Below are 7,671 nucleotides of genomic sequence, written 5' to 3'. Positions count from 1 at the left end.
CCTTGTGTAAACACACTGCAGCCACAATCACTTACGTAAAAACATTCTCTCTTCTCTGTCCCACTATCTCGCTGATGGCCGTCAGTTTTTGCGCTATCAATGTAAATGCAGCACACTGCAGAGACTGAAGCGTTGTGTCATATCTCCTTCTATCTTCGGCTCTTCAATCACTGATCAACGATAGTCTTTGGGAAGTAAATCTCTTAAGTGCTGATTAAAGTTTTCCTCGAATGCTAACACACAACTCATGAAACAATTGCCCATTCTCTCACAACTATAAACACATTCTCAGAACAATACACCAACTTGCACAAGCCCCACACCCAAACAAGCTCATTTTCAGAGGTTTAACCATGTTAAACCTGAAGATAGCTTCATGTCAAAATGAAGCTATCTTCTCAAAACCATTCAAACCTTTCACTCAAACATGACACACAGGCCCTCAAAATGACCCACATACAACATAGTCTTAGACACTGGTGACATCAATTCAAAACACTGTTATTAATACATCTTACTATATTAGGAATGGGATTCAAGAAAAATTTGACAATTTAGTGTTTACAAGAATATACAACATACAAGAGTGCAGATAGAGCAAAATGCAAGAATGAGCTTTAGGAACAAATTAACCATTACACTACTGTTATGTAGATGAAGGTGATCTTACAAGACAAGAACAGTCATGCAACACAATACAGTACACAAATGCACAACTAACATTTACATTCAGGCATTAAGCAGTTGCTTTTATCCAAGGCCACTTCAGAGAAGATAAAGGGTACAAAAAAAGACCAGTTCATATTGTTCTTTGATTTTTGAACTGTTCTTGTCCTGTAAGATCCTCTTCATCTACTTTACAGTAGTGTAATGTTTTATTTTTATTAAATCTCATTCTTGCATTTTGCTCAATGTGCAAGCTGTCAAATTATTTCTGAATCCCAATAACAGGGATTATAACAATGTTTTGAATTGATGTCACCAGTGTCTAAGACTATGTTGTAGTGATTTTTAGGGCTTGTGTGCCATGTTTGAAAATAGGATGTTTGGGGAATTGGGTGAGATGTTATGGATTTGTGTTTACTGTTTTGAGAATATAAGGCTTCATATCAAGAAATGTGTTTAAGCAATTGAGAAAAACTTTAAGAGAAATTATTGAAATACTGTTGAAAAGTGGGACTTGCTTTCGTACACCCACCATTCTCAGCATTGTTGGTCCGCTTACATTTTCCATCCCTCCTCCACAAAGAGAATTGATATAAAAAGTGCTAGATTTCTCAGCACTTGTTCAACTCTAACATTTTTGGAAATGCAATGCAACACAAACGAATAATACGTTACAGGTTTTTTATCAAGTGCAGATGTGGGAAAGAGAGACTGTGTTTCATAAGTAGCGGTTGCCAATTTCACAACCAAAGGTCTGTTGCTGCAGATGTGACTGGCACAAGAAATCTTCTCACGTTAGGACTGTGGAACACAAGCTGTGAAAGAGACCGTAACGGTACATCCAGCTGAGCGTGGTTTAAGAATCTGGCTATAATCCTTGAGCAAACGATGTCATGCTTCTGGAATGTTTGTGCCATGTGTTTTTTGAGAAGGCAGCTTAGGACAGCTTATAGTGTCAAAACCATGTGCGAGGTGCATCGCTGATTTCTGTCCACTCCTGAAAAATCTCAGTTTACCCCTTCATTCATCAAGTTCTGTCGAAGACACCCGGATATCTAACCGGAGTTCTTTCTTTAAGATAGTGTATGTTACATCTAAAGTTTATAATTATACAGGAGAAACAATACTTTGATCATAACAGTCAATGGATCCCTGAGGAAGGGGCTTTATTTAAACCCGCCAGGCGCTGCACGTGGGAACATTTTGTGTCTGGCCAGTGAATTTATTCATTTTATGAGCCATTCTGGCAGATGAGTTTATGGACAACAATTATTTCTAGATTTTGCTCATAAATATTCTTGCATTTCCTTTGGAATAAACTACTCCCAAATAGACTGAATTTAAAACAATTACTAAAATATAAGCTAAATTTTAATAAATAATACCTACAGTAAAATGTGATGATAATTTACCAATTTTCTTTTGTATTTAGCATTGTAAAACCTGCTGACAGTGAGCATTTCTGTTAACTGCCGCTATCGATGCTAAAAGTCAACGGTATGTGTTGATAAACGAATACATGCAAAGGTGAAACTGATAGAGTGAAATAGATAACATTAGCTATGACAAACAGCAATGGTCCACGCGTTCATTAACAAAAAATGTATCATAAATTCATTTACATTCTCATTAAAGTGGGAAATAAATTCCGTCTCATCAGTGTAGAAGGTCAGCATTATGTCTGAAATAACATCTGATGAATAATTATCTGATCAGCGCTGATGAGCAATAAATCACAAGGTTGAACATTATCATAAAAGAAAGCCAAAGTGTCAGAGATTACATGCACACGTCTACAATGACGGAATACATTGTATCTCAGTCCTCTGCAAAACAGTCATTCCGTGTGACAATTCTAGCTTGTGTATCACTGGAGATATTATGTCTGTGACGTTATACCACTGTTATCAACAACAAAAAACATGTACTGTTAAGAGATAGACTCACATTTTAAAGCTGGAACATAATGTAACATTGTTACTTGAACAGATATTAAACAGGGCTCTGGTCTACAAATCATCTACAGATGGTGTGACCTGAAAGTCAATACATGGCCAAAGAAAATAAGCAACATTTCAAGGACATCACTTTTCACTACCATAGAGAAGAACAACATCCCTAAGCGGGGAAGCAGGGATTTCCTCTCACGTCTTATACCAAAACAACCTTCTAGTACATTTGAAAACAATACCTTGAGGAGTGTGGTATTGAATGTCATCTCTTTTACTGGACACACATTAGTGGGAAGGTACACTGTGTGTCAACGTATGAAATTTCTAAAAGTAATTCTAATTCACTACCGCAACTATTTTAAACACGCCGTAATCTGTGTATCTAAAACCACATAAAACTAGACCTAGAGTATAACATTTCAACACTATTCTTTTCTGCTATGTATGTAATGACCACTTTTTCACTTTTAAGATCAGATTGGTTCATATAGTTTTTTTCAATAGGTTAAAGGTTAAAGGACTTTGTTCATCATCTTTAAATCTTTAGGTAAGACTTTTCTTGTATAATTTTTGGGATTCAAATTTGGTCATTGCACTAGTTTTGTGAAAGGGATATTTCAGAGGCAAAGAAAATGTCCCCATGTTTTACTCTCCCTCAAGCCATCCTGGCTGAATATGACTTCCTTTTTGAATAATAATCATATTATAATATCATGTATTACAATGCAACCCCACCAAGCCGGTACATAAACAATCAAGAGCAAGCATAAGGGCCGGATTATCCACTGGGCATTATGGGCACAGGGGCCCGTGCGCACTTGGGGCCCAAGTAAGGGGAAGACAATTTCACTCTGCCATGCGCTTCTCTGGCCCGCCCTGTCAAACACACGCAGATACACACACAAAACACTGTTTCTAACTAAGGAAGTCTGTCTCTTGATTTAGTAACTTTTACGAGCCGTCTAGAGGCATTTTTTGTTCAGAAAAAGCCACAGCGAGAAATCTAGCGACAAATCGACAAATCTAAATCCTAAGTATGCTAAAAAACAATTCTATCCCATGACGCCTCATATTGCAGGTCAAATATATTTTTGCCAAAGATGGTTTCTGTCTCCAAATGACACCATCAATGGCCATGTCTCATTTTGGCTCCATTTTTCTACAATTGAAGAGCATGTCTATGTCCTGACTATGTCATGTCAAACGTAATGAACAGATAATATTAATAAAATAAACAGTGAATGCATAAATATACCATACTGTAGGACTGCTCTTGTTTAGCCAATATTTATTGGCATAGCACAATTGTTCCAAATCAAAAAGCAGAATTTGAAAAAACAGTGCCATATAAATCTTCCAGTGAGCAGATAATGGCAATAATATGAAGTGTTTTGATTTTAATATAAACAGTCTATGAAGTGGAATTTCAGCAGGTTTATGGATGTAAAATGTGTCGTGAGCAGCGTTTCATATTGACTTAACACTGGCCATATGTGGATGAAAAGACGGTATTGTTGCTCCTGCTGGCAATTGGCTGGATTGTCTCTTATCTCATCTCACTTGGCATTAAAGCTTTAGTGAAGGATTCACGGGCATGTGAACAGAATGTCGCTCACAGACCTCAGTTGGGTAATTCAATTCTGGAGCTGTAATGGAACTCTGTGAAGTGTGTCAGAGCTGTGATTGCTCACAACATCCAATCTGCGGAGATAAGAGAAGACCGGGACAACACAGCATCGCCCTTGTGATGGAGGGAGAAATCCATCTGAGAAGATTTCTCATAAATCTGTCTATTTACAGCATGAATATTTCTCATTTCTCCAGCCTGTAGAAGTGTTGCTTTGTCTCCTTCAATCGTCTGATTCATGTTTTTTGCTTCGTCTGTCGTTCTTCCATTCATGAGGATTTTTATTCTCGCTTTCATTGATCAAGAGACTGAACGATGGTCTTAGTTATGTTTTCGTGGGGTGCATGGACAAAGTTTCCTGGCATCAATACAGAATACATCAGGACACAAAAAACTGACATAAATATAAATAATACAGTCAGATTAAAGAGCCGTATGTATGAATAACTGCATTTTGGGATCTGGCCAAACCGAAGCAAGATGTCTAGATTCGAGCAGTAAGATAATTAAGATAATACTAAATATGTTTTTTTTTGGGAGACCCCCTTATTTATAAACAATTACATGTTATTTTTAATCAGTAATGGGGAGGTTTATTTAGGATACATAAGTAAAGTCAATTTAGATTCAGGATAAACTGTCACATTAACTTGGTGTCAAGGTTAGAATTAGAAGCAGAAATGTTGATATTTTAAACCCTGTAGCTGTTGATGATCTGTGGCCTCTTGGCATGAATTCACATTCTTTACTTTAGTCCTGTTACCAGTGTTGGGTGCAACTAGTTACTAAGTAATTAGTTACTGCAATTTAATTACTTTCCTTTTTAAAAAGTAGGGATTACTTTAATTGTTTCGGTTATTTAATTATAGTTACTTCCTATGTTATTAAACTAAATTCGTTGTGTAATATTTTTGTGTACAATAGTGAAATTGACATCAAAAATCTGTGCTTTAATGTATAATTCTCACATTGTAACACTTTGGTCGGTTAATAAGAATACTTAATGTAGTTTTATATCATTTATTTGAATGAATTAAAAGAGCCGTTTCATGTCTTTCCTTGAATCACTGAACTAATCAAGGCTGATGTAGGATATAGAAACTCATTAGTTATTAAAGTAATTAAATACTTTTTGAAGAAAGTCATTTTAACAGTATTCTAATTACACTGTTAAATATGTAATTAGTATCTAGTAATTAGTTACTTTTTTAGAGTAACTTGCATATCAAATGAACACAGCCAGTGTTTTTCTCATAAAAATGCAGGACATTGCTATCAAATGAATATTGTACTTTTGTTAATCTTATACTATACTACACTATGCTATAGCATAATGTACATGAGATATATCCAGTATATACCATACTATGTTAATATACTGTATTGTACTGTACTATACATACTGTATGAGTATACGGTATGTATTACTCCTCATATCTAAGACTCGACTCTGGTCTCTCTTGTTTTTTTTCATTATTGTGACACACTGAGATTTACCTTCATGGTTGTGCGGGACTGTGTTATATTGCAGAATTCAACTCCCAAATGTTATTACATTGAAAGGTCAGATGGATCATTGGGCAGCACATGAAGAGCCTTTCCCCTAACAAAGACAATATTATTGTTTCTTTCTTTCTATATGCTGGACTGTTTTCCTGCGGAACAATGAAGAGCAGATTTGCATCTGATTAATTATCATTCCCAATGACATAAGCATGAATGAGAGCCATCACAAAAGAAGACTTCATGTCATGTTTTGGTCCAAACTGTAACACATACCAAATAAATAACTGGCAATAAAGCTCTTTATGAGTCTGATTTTCTGAAGTATACTATTACTAATAGGTATAATATACATATGTTTGAAAACGTGCCGCAGATAAGAGATACGGGTAACCAATCATAATTTAACGATCATTTAAAAAAGACTTTGCCCATAAAATATCCATAAAAAGAAGATAATTATGAACACATCGGGCCTTTGCTCTCAAAACAGCAATACGCTTGATGTTCTCAAAGCGCAAACATCACAGTTATGAGACTCAGACCCTCTGAAATAAACAGTGAGCTTATCACTTATTCTGATTTGTATCAGCCATAAAGGTTTCATAAACATTTAATATTTAACTTGGATAGGCTGCAGGTCACTGCTGAGTTAAAGCACTAAACAACACATGAGCTTTAACAGCTCTTAATGTCGTTAAAACTGTGTCGAGTGGATTACAAAACTCTAGACAATATTTGTAATCAAACTATTTTTGTGATCAAAAGATTTTTCTCAGTGGAGTGACTGACAGTCACAGAGCCTTCAGCTGTGTTCTGCCCTCTTGTGGCCAAACCTTGACATTCATTGAACTTCAATTCATTCATGAATATATTCCACGTGATGTCCCAAACTAGTCGTGTAATGTTTGACATCTGTAGACTGTGAATCGACTGATGTTCACACATCTTCTCCTCAAACTGTATTTCATTTAAATGTCTTATCTGAACTACAATATTAACGACCTTTAAAAGTCTCTATCATGATTCAAGGAAATCATTTACATTTACATTTACATTTTAGGCATTTGGCAGACGCTTTTATCCAAAGCGACTTACAGTGCACTTATTACAGGGACAATCCACCTGGAGCAACATGGAGTAAAGTGTCTTGCTCAAGGACACACTGGTGGTGGCTGCTTGGATCGAACCAGCAACCTTTGATTTACCAGTTCAGTGGTTTAACCCACTAGACCACCATCTCCACATCAGATGTAAGACGTTAGTAAATGGTCAGTAATTCATTGCTTATAATAATGGTGTTATTGTGTTTTCCTGTGTTAAATTGGATTTATTTTGGATTGCTACAGTAGTTGGCTGGAGATATCCTCTCTTTTTAAATAACTTTAAATAACTTGAGCTCAGTGGTAAGAGCATTGCGTTAACAACGCAAGGTTGTGGGTTCAATCCCAGGGGATTGCAAATACCTATGTAAAATGTATAGGATAAAAGCAATGTAAGTCGCTTTGGATAAAGCGTCTGCCAAATGCCTAAATGTAAATGTATGTAAACTTTAAAAAAGTATCCTGCACGTCATCTGACACGCTACAGAATAAGATGAATGAATATGAAAATGCCTCAAACCTGCATGACGGACTTTCTGTGGTGCATAAAAGGAGAAATCTTTAACATTTTGGGTGTTGTCTAAAGACTACATAATATCCAGTGATAAAACTGAATGGTGGACTGTGTCAGGGTTCTTTCGACGAAGACCCGGCTTTAGTTGTGCGCATGCGCAGTCACCGCATCAAGCTATTTATTTATATATAAAACATATAAAACAATGTCAAGTTTCGTTTACTTAACCAAAACACTTAAAACTGTTTGATATAATGTTTTGTTGTGATGTTTTGATACTAGCCTATTGGCAGAATTTTCTGGAGA

Source organism: Triplophysa dalaica, chromosome 17 (genome assembly GCF_015846415.1).
Source record: "Triplophysa dalaica isolate WHDGS20190420 chromosome 17, ASM1584641v1, whole genome shotgun sequence".
NCBI lineage: Eukaryota > Metazoa > Chordata > Actinopteri > Cypriniformes > Nemacheilidae > Triplophysa > Triplophysa dalaica.
Note: the sequence above shows the minus strand (reverse complement) of the source record.